A 13,808-nucleotide genomic window follows, 5' to 3' on the forward strand; every position below is an offset into this window, starting at 1 on the left:
GTATCCCTTCTCTGCAGTAAGCTGACACTCTAAGACAGTAATTGAAATTCTTTGCTGCAGACAGCTCATAACTAATATGGTGATTTTCATTACCTGTTCCTCTGAATATAGCAAAGATGAATGTGTATTAAACTAGAAAAACTGGCAGCTGCTTGGTCCTGGAGAAAATCACTGCTTTCTTCGCTGAGCACCATCATAGCCACATGGCAACAACGTTCAGTAGCACTGTAAAAAAAAAAAAAACAAAAAAAAGTTGAGGCCCAAGTCCATTCAAAGTAGCTGCCACCTCTCCCAGACACTTGGAAGTACCTCTGAACAATCCCTCTTTTAATCATAGCACTTATTTTACGTCTCCCTGACAAAAAGATGCTTTATGCCACTCAGCTTCCCCACAGGATCAGCCAGTAAACAAGTTCAAATGAAACCTAAATCTGCTCCAATTATTCCACACAGTTTGGAAAGCCATGGAGTATCCTTTCAGGTGGAAACCAGGACTTATGGGGGTAAAGATTATGCTCCAACCACTACCCAAGCCTTGCTGTACAGAGAACAGAAATCTGGTCAGGCATTCAGAAAAGAAATCATCATGAATAAAAATGTGATAAAGAAATGAGAGGGCAGGAACCTCTCCCTTGGATGCTGTATCCCATCTAACCATTTCACGTATACACAACGTAAATTCTAGTGTTGTTCGTGCTACTTATGTGTTTTCCTGACAGAAGTACAAAGAGAAGAGATGGTGTTTATGGTGGTGGTTGTTTCAGTGTGAGAGATTATGAAAAAATGCAACGTCCCAGTCAATTTGCAGTCTCCTGGCTCTTCAGGATAGCAGAGTCTCTACTGTCATTTTCATGTGCCAGGAATGATCATCCATGTGGCTTTTCTGGAAATCTCTAAAATACACTATGTTGGCTGAACCCCAGTAGAATCAGGGATGGACCAAAAGGGAAAAAATGCAGAGTTATGTGTTTAGAATTCAGTATTGCCATAAATCCTCCTAACTTAAATAGCCTTTCTGAGAAAATTTGAAAATTCAACATCCAAAATCTGAATGCTGAAGTTCTACTTCATTTCTTGCACTTCTTTTTTCCTAATAATGACATTGAAGGAAAGCAGAACCCTGTGAATCAGCTGCAGTGCCAAAAAAATAGGGAAAAACTGTTGGCATTTTCATATTTCATTAATGCATAATTATGTGAACTGAAATGACAAATGCTTTCATGCAAAACTCCACAAGGGAGAGATTGTGTATAGATATATCCAAGAACTGTCTTCAAAGTTACTGAATGGCCTCATTGGTTTGAAGAACAGACTTCTTTATTGTCTGATTTTGACTCATTAACAGAAATCCAAAGAGACTGGTTTTGTTTGTTGTTTTTTTTATATGTGTTTTTTACTGTATGCTAACTTGATACAATTTCTTTGCCAAAACTCCATTATGAAGAAAGGCAGCTGCTGAACAAACAGTGCAGAAGAATTTACAGTGTAGGAAAAGCTTGAAGAGAGGCACAAATATGAGCCAGGTACATTATCTAAACTATTTTTCACAGTTCTGTAAAAATATATTGGACAACAGTGAGTTCCAGTTTCATTCTCCAGGTGAAATCTGGGCAACTGAAAAGACAATGCCAAAGGTATAATTTTCAATCTTTCAATCTTGTGAATAATTTAGTTCCTTGGTTTCACAAACAGAGAAAGCAACAGCTTCTATGTACTGTAGAACAAGTAATACCAGCCAAATGTAACATAGGGGAATATCTTTCCTGGCCTGTGCACATACACAGATTCCTACTCGGAGATACCATTTCAAGCCAATAAACAGAATAATCTCTTAGAGTCAATCTAAACATTTCCTTGACAATACTCAAATGGAAATGATCTATTTGATCCATCCCAACATTACATTGATCTAAACAGATCACCCAAAGGGAAACAGCTGCATAAGTCCCTGATACAGACCTGTCTATTTTTCAGTCAAAAGCACTCTGACTTACAGGTTTGGAGTGATTTTCTGTATTTCAAACATGCTGTGCTTCTCTTGGCAAATGATGGCTTCTACCCATCTGGCAGAACACGAATCACAGTCAATCAGAAGCATAGCCCAACTCTTGTTATGAATTTAAGACAGTCAAAGCTATAGAATTAAACAAGGCTTTCATATTTCCAGGCAGATCTGGTCTCCCAGAGTGTAATTTCAAGCCCATGCTTACTGCAGGTGGCCATAAACACTGCTAGCAAACATTGTGACCCCCCTGAAGTCTTAAGCAGTTGGTAGAGATGAGTGACTACAGGAAGCAGAATGGAAAAATGAAATCTATGCAATAATTGGAAGCCTCCATTTGTATCCTTAAAGCTAAAACTGGTCCTAGATTAACAGAATACTGTTTCCATGTTACCTATGGGGTTTACGGATTGCAGTTAGATCCAAATGTGAAAAACTGTTCAAATGGAGAGAAACTACACAAGTTACCACCAGTTTTTGATAAGGCTTTAACCAGAAGGAGTTGGCTGCCACAAGTATCTAAGACAAGTAGCTGCTGCCAGTAAATTGTTCAACTATTTCAAGCACAAAATGGGTTCATGACATGCTTTTAAAGACTTTAAATTCCATAAAAACAGATATTTTTTCCACCTCCACACTATTTCCTTGGTTATTTCCATAAAAGATGGTATAGTAAAACTTGCTTTTATTTGCCACTAGAGATGGCAGGCTGATTTATACCAGAGAAAGATCTGGCTTTTTCCACCAAATTCATCCCCTGAGTAACATCACAGACTTTGTAAATGCTGTATTAAGGGGGAAAAAATGGCCTATCACCATAATGTATCATTTGCTTGGTGTTTTAAATATTAATTTAATTTCAGTCCAGTTGGAAAGCTATAATATTGATGCAAAAGTTAATAGACTATTATTGGCCCATATATCTGCTTTGGCACATGTTTTTAAATTAATAAAAAGTACTCCTAATTCAATAAGAAGTGCAAGGAAATACAGATGTTAAAAATTAAATACCATGTCTGAATGACATGGATTAGTACCATTCAACAACGACAAAGTCAAACTGCATTTATTACACAGTAATTACACATCAATAAATGTTTTCATAGTGTTTTGGAGAGGATGTCTCGCTCCCATTTAGAGCAGACTTTGGATAACAGGAGGGGATGCAAAAAAAACAAACAACAACAACAAAAAAAACGTGGAACTGGAGAATGCTAGTCAAGTTCTGAACTTCCTTGACTGGAAGATTCAGACTGAAGCTATATCCCCCACCCTTACCCCTACACATATGGAACTACTGAATACACAGTTTGACTGCCTGTAATCTTTTAAAGAAATAAGAGTCAAGTCTAAAATGAAAGAAATATGCAGGCAGTTTACTTCTACATATTTAACAGGACGTTTCCTCAAACTTAATGTAAGCCCTAACAGAGAACAACATTAAGCCAATTTTAAAAGGATCAGGACGGTGTCTTCAAAAACTAATATCAATGGTTTGGAAGACCAAAAGAGTTCTGTGTATCACAACAGAGACAAAATATGGTGTAGCCAGGACTCAGAGACTGGTACTGTTCAGAAGCTAACTAGTGAAAAATAAACATGAAACATTATCTAGGTTGAAATAAATTCCAAAGCTAAAACTCAGTAGAAAAACATTCGTAGCCTTGAACAGAAAATAAGTTTTTAGTCCATGGGACTTTACCATTGGGACTTCTACACCCAGATGGACTGCAATCTCTAGGTCTGGAAACATTAAGTTGCTTCTTTATGTAATCAACTGGCTCCTGCTGTCTTATTAAGGATTTATTTCCTTTTTCCCCCTACAACAGGATTAAGTTCATAATTTAATCATACTATCTATACTTTTTTTTTTTCACAAGACTGAAAAGAGGTGAATTTACATGTGGATTTTCAATAAATAGTGCTTCCATTTTACCTTTTTCAATTAAATGGCTTGTGCTTCATTTGAATGCACCATTGCCATTGTTCTTACCAGTGTTTTATTTGCTTTGTGATTCTGCTTTAATTCTAAACTAATGCATTTCCTACGATTTTCTGAACAATCTTATTCTCCATGCTCAGGGGCTGCATTTTTGAGAGTTTTAAAAGTCTATTAAAAAACAAAATATGGTTATATTTAATATTAGAGTGTGCATGCAGGTATAAATAAGGTCCAAACCCCTAGGAACGGTACACAGAAAAAAAACTCACAGACTTCTAAAATCCTTCGAGCCCCTCCACAGTTTATAAAAGAAACCTTTACAACAACATTGTAGTATATGCAGCAACTACATGGACTTTCTTAATGTCTTGCTGGGAGATTAAAAAATTCAAATAAAATTTTTAAAAAGCTACAATTTTGCTTTATTGGGTACCTTTTCCATCCGCAGGCAGGTGAAGGGCAGCAAAGCTACCCAGGGCAGTACGGAAGGGCTCACTGAATGGAGTCATAACAAAACTGAAGCCTTTCAAAGGACTTGTCTTCAGCAAAGCCTAAAAGATAGATGGGAGCAAACAAAGCTGTTTCAATGTAAAGAGCTCCATTAAATGCTTGAATGGCCCTTACTAATGCATAAAGCTCTCCACGATGGAGCTGTGAGTGTGTAAAGCAGGTGCTAGGCTGAGGGGCAGACACTGGAATGCAATTGCCAGTTAGCATTCCTTTTTCTGCCTGTTCAAGATAACCACTTCAGTGCCCATAATGCATCTTGGTGGGAGTTATTGCCACAAATCAAGAATTTTAAACCCTTTATCAACAGCTAAAATTGCTCCATTTGGAGACAGGATGAAGAACACTGAGGAAATACAAATAGCAGAACAGAGAAAATTCAGTTCTGTTGCAGTCTTTGTGAGAAACAAATGGGCTGACCTGGATTAACGAGGCTAATAATATTACACAGTGCTTTGCCCTTCTCTAGTAGTTTCCACCTGAGCCTCTCAGCATTTGCCTGAGGGAAGGAAGCATTTATTTCCCTCCTGTGTTTGGAGAGTTGAAGATCAAGAAATGAAAGTGATTTGTCCAAAGCTGCGCAACAAGCTTCAAAATGGGCTGAATGTATAACCCCCAAACCTGACTTTCCCTTCTCTAAGATCACCAGCGCTTTCAAAAAGGTAGCATGAGATGCAGAAGGGTTTTCATACCACGTAGACTGTTCAATTCAGAAAAGAAAAAAAAGTGCTTGATTGTTTTAAGAAAAAAAAAGAAAACACCATGGAAATTTGCGAGAAAGGGAGTGTCAAAGAATTTGCATGTGTTTGATAAAACTAAATGAAACTTTTAACGTCATATAGACATTTGTATGTAGAAGATAGATTTATTTGAGCACTTTTGTTGTTGGTTTGTGAGGTTTTTAATTGTTTAAACAAAAGAAATGAAGCAGCTGTTTCCACTGAAACAAGATGACAAGTACATTTTAATTAAAATTCTATTTGATGCATAAAACTTCATTTTTATATTTCTTGCCATAAAAAAAACCTCAGTATCTCACAGAAAATGATGCTTTTGTCTGAAAAACTTGATTCAATTACTTTTTTTTCTTTTTTTAAATGGGAAGATTTGCAGTATGAAAACTACCAATGACTTGTACCATTTGCTCTTTTGTTTGGATCCATGCTATAAGTAACTTAATTACCTACTAAAAGCACTGTGATAATCAAGTCCAGCAAATAGTCTCATCATATCTTTGAATATTAGAGACCACTATAGAGGGAAATTAAGATAGGGAGTCCTCGTCATATACCTAGAGATTTCCAGAAAGAATTCACCTACCAAAAATCTCTCCAGAACAAGGCTCCCATTGAAACAGTGTCCCTCATTCTATCACAATACCAAGCCTGTCCACAAAGCCATAGGAGCAACAACAGGGAACTCAAAGCCACAGGACTTGTCTGGCTTTCAAATGTATAAATATAGAATGTGTTTCCACAGGGCTTTCTAAAGTCCTTAAAACTTCTGCCCCAAAGTTTGAAGTTTTCTTCTGAAAAATACCTTAAAGTTAATTTGAATAATTTGAATTCATGCAGATTAGAATGAAAGATAGAACTCTCTGGTAATTCCTGGTAACAACATCAAGCAGGATTTCAATTCTATCTGCAGGTTAATCAGCTGGAAATCAACTGAAATTTCTGTTTGTTTGGTTTGGTTTAGAAGCGGTTCAATTGCTGCTCCTTGGGGAACGGAAACAATTCCATTTCTCTAGTACATTTTACAAGTAGTGTAGGTGAAGAATTTAGATTCTGTCCCAGAATTTCTTTTGTGATTTGTGATAATTTTACCCAGTACTTCTATTTCTTCATCTCCAAAATGCAAACAATAAATTTGACTACATGCCTTGCACGGATTTGTCAGTTTATAGAATGCTTTGGGTAATCTTATAGCCAGAAACTATCATTACAATACACTTTACTGCACTAAAACATGTTGAGCACTTATTTTATAACTGCAGAAGGCTCGTATTCATTGGTATCAATTCTGTGACATGTGAACATCCCTGCTGTGTCTGATCAGATCACTCTACCTATATGCTATCATCATAGTATCAACAATTCAGTTAATCTGGATAGTTTCTTATATCACCATTTTCTCATCGGCTGCTATTCCTTTCTTATCTGGCTCCCTGCTGCATGCATAAACACTAATTACTGGTCTTCTGACTTGCCATCTCAGTGCCTTTAAGACATGATGGAATATCAGCTGTCCCAGGTTTCTTTTCAAAGCACAAGGTGGCTATTTCATCACAGCTGAAATCTTTGAATGTTCTTAAAAATAAATAATATCCTTCACCCTTGGAAATGGAGAAAGTATGGCAATGATCAGTGATTCACAGTGTGGGATTTTTAAACACCTCATTTTCATCTTACTTGAAGTATTTTATGCCTTTGAAATAAAGAAGCTAACATGAGATGAACTGCCTTTCTGTCTAACAGCAGTGTGTCTTGCATTAATGATCAATTACACCTACATCCAAGAACAGACTCATACTAAGAAAAGTAATAAGGTTTAAACTTGAAATTACGATGAATAGAATCATGGCAATTTTGCACCTTTTCTCACTTATATGAGAAGATCTCACAACTGATATGATAATTCTATATTTAACACAAAGTAACAATTTTCCAAGAAAAAAATGCCAGGTGGCATTTGTCAGATGTATGACAGGTTAATTCTTAGTGGGCATCAACTAGGGAACCCAAGAAACTTGGAGGCTTCTGGGTTGTTTTTCCTCTGACTGATGCCAACTTCCTAATGTCACTTTGTCTTTGCCTCTTTTCTCCTCTGCATAAAAATGACACTATTTTATCTTTGTCAACACAATGCTATAAAGTTTGTCCAATAGTATCTGTAAATCACATTTGGTACATTCAAGTGCAAGACACTCAAAATGCTTTGTCCAGTAGTTTGCTACTACACAGAAGAAATGTATACTCCATCCTCAGCTATTCCTTAAGATTTGCAGATTACAGTGATTTTTTTCCCCTCTCAAACACTAAGTATAATTCAGGCTTAAACATTTTGGTATAGTGTCCTTCTTTGTCTAAACAAAGTTGTCATCTTTATTTCCTTTTTAATGCAACAATACTTGTTCCTTGACTCACAATAACTTGAACAGAAACCGAAGATAGGCCTCCCTAAGGAGGCAAGGACACAGAGAAGAATTACAAAAATGAGTACAGAACCAGGAAAAAAGGGTTTTCAGCAATATTTTTAACAAAACTAAACATATTAACCAATTTAATCACCAGAATAATATGAATAATTTGATTGTTTCACAGAGATTCCTTTTAGGAAGACAATATTTTCTACTATAAGACTATAAGCATTTTTAAACAGTGTGGATGAGAAAAAAAAAAACTACCCAAAGAAATAGCAGATTGCCAATTTCTTGATGAACAATTTTTTTGAGAAGATATGCTTCAGTCAAAGTGCAAGAAAAACTGCATGAGTCTAATTGGCCCATGGTATACAAAAAGCCAGACTGAATGATCCTTCCTGGCCAAAGAAATCTGTGAGTACTCCTTATCTCCAGCATTACGCGTGGATTTGGGGCAAAACCCTTCCTATAAGCTCACCCAAGACATGACTCCTTTGTCTTTTGATGAAATTCTTAATTTGAAGAAAATTTAATGCAGATTCACAATGACAGAACACTTAAATTACTGGACTGTGATTCCACAGCTTCTGGAGCTTCCCTTGAAAAAGGCCACCTCCTATTTCTATTCTATGCTGTCAACTTAATAATGCAATCCTTACCCAGGCAAAACTCCAGCTGTTCTCATGGAATAAGGAAAATGACGTCTGGCCCTTCTGTGAACAAATGAACATCTACATTTCTTTCCTGAAATAGCAGGCTGCACTGTATAAACTGGATTAATTACAGACCAAGTTGACAGTGCTGCCTGTCATTATAATGAAAATTCTTTGGCAATCTTAGAGGCTACAATGCCACAGCACTTACAGTCTGAATTTAAGTTTCTGTGCCAGGTATCTGCCAGGCTGATCACTGTTACTACTGTTTAACAAAGGAAAAGAATTTGACCGAAACCATTCAGCTGTTTCTGAGAATATATCCAAAGGAAAATATTTGGTTGTATTAAATATTATTGAGGCATTCTTTTCTCTGAAATGTATTATTACCTTCCTGCTTTGAATCAGGTACTGCATCTTGGCAAGGAAGCCAGGGGGTTTCTTTTGCAATCAGAGAGGTGGTCTTTATGAACCTTGTGGAAACTTCTCATCATTTAGCCAATAAGTGTTTGAAAAACCACAGCCTTCATGCTCAGCACAGACTTATTTTAGCAACTTGAAAGTTCTAATGATAATTTTCCAGGCACTTGGAGGCTCTTGGTCTTAGAGTCTCTGCACTGTTCACACACACCAACAGTGGTTCATAGAAAGTGGGGTTTAAAGAAGGAATGTCTAGACTACACATGCACTTTATATACCTGATGAAGGCGGTTCATTCTTCACTACCTTTGTAATCTTTCAGTGATGTCCTCTGACATATTTAGCTTCTGCTCCTTTTTCCCCTAGTCACACTGTAAAGTAAGATGATACCCAATGCCAGAAATGTCCAAAGTTCCTGAAAGATAAAAAAAATTAATTTAGAAAAATGTTAGCAAATAAAACTGCTTAAAAACTCGATGCTCCCTCAGTTAGTTACCACTATAATAAAGAATGAGGAGAGGAGTTCAGGGACACCTGAGGAACCACAGAAGAGCTGAAAAGACAAATACATCAATATTTGATTTATCTTCTTAGAAAATGAACCATTCTAGTAGGTACAGATTTTATCCAAGAAAGTTTTTTTTTTCCAGTATTTTCCTTTTTTCCCCCTTCTTCTCTGCTTCTAGGTTCATGCCCTTAAATGGCCAAACCAGAACAGCATGGGTCCTGAGATCTGATTCTATCTGAGTTTCATCAGCATAAATAAAATGATTTGGGCAATCATAAAACGATTCCATTGCACTCAAAACAGTGTCACAGATTCACTGCAGAAACATTCCAGATTTCTGGTGCAGAGAAACAAAGTAATTGTGTGTCAGTCCTAGGAAAGAGCTACAATATAATCAGTTCCTTTGGTGATCATTATGGTGGTCAGTCAAAGCAAGTGCAGATCCATCCCAGTACTCTTAGCTTCCCAAGTGGCACTATCTGTATAGGGACAACATATTCTGGATTTAAATCCAGTTCCTAACTCATGCTTAGATTTGAAACAACCCTCAAGACACAGATCTAGATTTCATTTTTATCACCTTTTTGTCCTGTCAGAGCCTACAAGCATGATATACTAGGAACCAGGCTGCTTCTCTACAATAGGAACTCTGTGTTCCTTCTAAGGTTAGCATGTCTAATGCTCTAATTTCTCATAAGTCTCTACAACTACCTGAAAGGAAGTTGCAGCCAAGAGGGCAACAGTCCCTTTTCTCAGGTGACAAGTGACAGGACACACAGAAATGGCCTCAAGATGCACCAAGGAAGGTTTAGATTGGATATTAGGAAGAGTTTCTTCAGAGAGACAATGGCCAAGCACTGGAACAGTCTGTCCAGGGAAGTGGTGAAGTTCCCATCCCTGGAGGTATTTGAGAGACATGTGGGCATGACACTAAGGGACTTGGAACTTGGTGACTTGGGACTTGTAACCCTAACATGATGAGTGTTTCGAACATTCATCCAAGAGAGCCTTCAGGTTTAGAGGTAATGATAGTAGTTAAGACTGACAACTGACTCTAGCTGAGGGAAGGGTATATATGCTACTAGCTGATATTTTCAATGTGGTGAAAGTCGACCCAAAAAATCCTGACAATGAGCACAATAGGGAGTTTACACAAACTCGGATTTCTGGAGTCTGGAAAATTATGTGGGCAGTACAATTCTGAAACAGCCCACAGAGATCAGAGAGGAGGAAGATGACCAGGAGGAGGAAAGGGAAGAAAAAAAAGTGATAGATTAATATTCAACTTTATTGCAAGCGTCAAATGGAAGATAATGAATTCCGAACCTTACTGAAATTCACACTACCTTGTTTTAGGCAATGAAGAAATCAATAGTTCATAAGACATTTCAAAGTTCAAAACTGCCACCTCTTCCCAGAGGTAGTCATTGAAGAGGTAATAGTGAGCTAACAAGAGGACAAGTGATCACAGTGCCTTATGCAATTCAAAACTTCATTCTCATAGCTTCAAGGTTTTCCTAGCTGCACAGTCAGAAGGAGACCTGACACACGGCTGCAGTTGTCATCCCCACCACCACACACACTTACGGCAGCTCCGCTTTCATTCAGATATGTCAGTCAACTATGCCATTGAACTGCGGTAGCAACAATACAGTGCTGTTCCTAAAATATTTGGGGGGACTTTACAGAAGATAGCAAGGTGAACTAGATTAGATTCAGACAGGGGGACACCCAGCCTAGGGATTTTGAACCTACAAGCCAGCGTGTTAATCTTAGAATCACCCTATGCAAACAAACGTGAGCACAGAACACTGAGTTCTCCAGAAAAGGCACTAGCTTGGCCACAAAAACAATAAATGAATGGTTTTAGAAGCAAGAGCCTCACTTCCTGAAAACTCTTTATCCACAAAAGAGAAAACATATCCTCGAAGGCTCTATAAGGTTACACAATTGTTGGGGGATTTATCTAAGATCAGAATTAAAGTGCCATGATACTCCAGAGAAAAATTATATTAGTAATATTTTAGGCTAGACTTAATAGCAGAGGCCACTGGATAAAATGAGGTTTCCAGCAAAACCCTTTGACAGGTCAGACACGGGGAAGTTCTGATACGATCTAGCAGCCAACAAGCCAAATTATTTTCATGAAGAAGGAAGGATACAGAGCTAGGTAGAAGCAGGTGGGATCATAGATTAAATAATTGATAATTTCTCTTGTACAAGAATTTCTGCATTCATATTTCTTCTCCTCACATTTCTTTCCTTTCCTACCATGATGTTCTAACTGCTCAGCCTTATTAATACCTACAGAAAACCATATTTAGGTCTTTTCAATGTTTCCAAAAGGCAAACAGATCATTCATGTCTGAATTTATTCCTCCTTATTTGTGGGATAACCATCCTTTCCTTGCTTACTTATTAGCAGAATTTTCGAAGACAAATTCAGCCCCAACATAAACAGGGACAGCACTTACTGAGCTGTGCCCAGCTGTTATATTTTGTATAAATATGGTTTCCTAAATCTGGCTATGTCTGTCTCCAATTAATCCTAGCACAGGAATGCCAGAAAGGCCACAAGGAGAAATGTTAATGCTAAGAGGAATACATTTTGATGCTTCTACCCGCAGTTATTATGCTAACCCCTTACAATGTAGATACTGCAGAAGTCACAGGAAAGTGAGTAAGAACAGCAACAACAACAAAAAGCATCAGGAGGCAGTGAAATAAACCTGAACGTGAACACAAAAGCAAAGCCAAAAGAATCAGAAATTCATTAAAGAGCACTTCCGTGGGGTCAGTTCTAGCAGTGATCCATCTTGCATAGACCTGCTATTTCTTTATCCAGGGTAAATGAACATCAGAGGTTTTCACTATGATATACACTTACATTTTGGAGAGACCACTTGGACACCTTTTTTTATTTAAAAAAAAAAAAAAGAAAAAACACCACCTGAGGTCCTGTCATTTTCACCAAATGCTAATTTGCACCCTCCAGTGACTTATTGTTAATAAATTTTCTGCTACTGACATGAGGAGTTATGACATGAAGTATCAATGAAACAAAAACATGTGCTGGGTTCTTCATTTGTCCATATGCAATTTAGCCAGTGCTTTCAGAAAAGCTCATCCTTCCTGCCTCCAAGCAGCAGGCGCACCAAAAATGTTATCATTATTCTAAAGATTAAGAAGTGTAGTTTGATTTTGAAAGTAGATTTTCAAAATATCAGTTCTCTAAAACCAAGGCACTCGTATATAGCGTGTTTGTGGGAGCAGATGGAATGTGCATCCACTTTAATTCCATCAGTGATCTCATTTTAAAGCAATTAAATATTCCTGCACAGTACATGCAATGCAAGCAGTGGAGCTACATGCAAGGGAACAGAAACTGGAAATTAAAACCAGTGATTAATCGACAAGCTGACTACTTCCATTGCCCAAACTGAGGGATATAGAAGAAAATAATTACCAGAGAAAAGGAATTTTTAACCCATTCCCGTTACAAAAAGATACATTATAAATTCCTAAAAACTAAATATGACCATATAAGCGGGAAGAAATCAACATAAACTTACAGAAGTGTTTCTTATAGCCTAACTGTCCCAACATCACATGCAGAAATCTGAGCCTCAGTGGCACCTGAGTGGTATTATAAAACTCCAGTCCTCAGGGAAGCACTACACAGCCACAGTGCTCGTTCCTTTTCTCAAGGAGGATTAACTATTCTCCATCCAAGTGCTCAGGATCCTGGTGCAGTGCGATCTCTGGATTATATAACTCTATAAAACAGAAGTGCTGCCTGTCTGCCAACAATTGACTAAACAAAGTTTGTGGGTGCAAGGTGAAATTTTATTCTGTGTAACAGTGAGTGTTTAGAAAGCAGCTAATGACAGTGCCAAAAAGGTAGACAATCTAGAAAAAGAGAACCATGCAAGCAAGTATAATCTTACACCCCTGGTTTTGCCTTTAGTTATGCTTTCCTGCACCATTTTCCCACAATTAAAACCATGCAGCATCACGGATTAACAATTCCTCTTCTGTTGTTCTTACAACAACCTTTATCTCTAAGACTAAAGAGACATTTAGTCAAGTTTTTGATATATTTAGTGGAGCACAGTCCACCTCTTGAGATAATTAATAGTGCCAGAAGAGATCCTTGCAAAAACACGTGCCTGCTTCTCATGCTGAATATACTTTTCCCTCAGCATACTTTTGTAAAGAGTATGCTGAGCATTAAATGAGTTTCTGATCACCCGGGGCAAGGTCAGTGAGACCATCGCTGCTGTCCCAAGCAGAATAATGGAGCTATCAATAACAGTTAGATCAGGGTTAATAAGAGGAATATAATGAGGGGGAATGGGAGGTCACATTGTAACACACTGAAAACTCCTTGGCTTACAAAAATGTTCTGCAGCAGGGCTGGTGCTTATTTCCACCTTGTCCACAGAAAGAACCTATTTTTCACTATGCATTTACACTGATTCAGTCTTCATCAGATGTTCATTTTCCTGTCAGCTTCAGGCAAATAAGGGCCAAATCCTGCTGCGTAATTGAGCTCCAGCAGTTCAGGGAGAAAAAAAAAATCAGGTGAGAAGTGACTGAAGAGTATTATAGTACAGAGATAGATAGCTTTGTCC

General features: G+C 37.6%; 1 long non-coding RNA gene across 1 annotated transcript in view; it reads right to left on the reverse strand.

Moving 5' to 3' along the window:
* Positions 1 to 4,382: 4,382 nt before the first annotated feature.
* The window catches only part of LOC121071106, a 60,491-nt gene continuing 51,065 nt past the window's right edge, over positions 4,383 to 13,808 (reverse strand). Inside the window, exons 2-4 of the long non-coding RNA XR_005820387.1 lie at positions 8,945 to 9,081; positions 8,768 to 8,770; positions 4,383 to 4,495 (exon numbers count right to left, since the gene is read on the reverse strand). This is a non-coding gene — a long non-coding RNA (uncharacterized LOC121071106). The remainder of the gene's footprint in view (positions 4,496 to 8,767; positions 8,771 to 8,944; positions 9,082 to 13,808) is intronic.

The sequence above is a fragment of the Cygnus olor genome, chromosome 5, assembly GCF_009769625.2.
Source record: "Cygnus olor isolate bCygOlo1 chromosome 5, bCygOlo1.pri.v2, whole genome shotgun sequence".
Taxonomy (NCBI): domain Eukaryota; kingdom Metazoa; phylum Chordata; class Aves; order Anseriformes; family Anatidae; genus Cygnus; species Cygnus olor.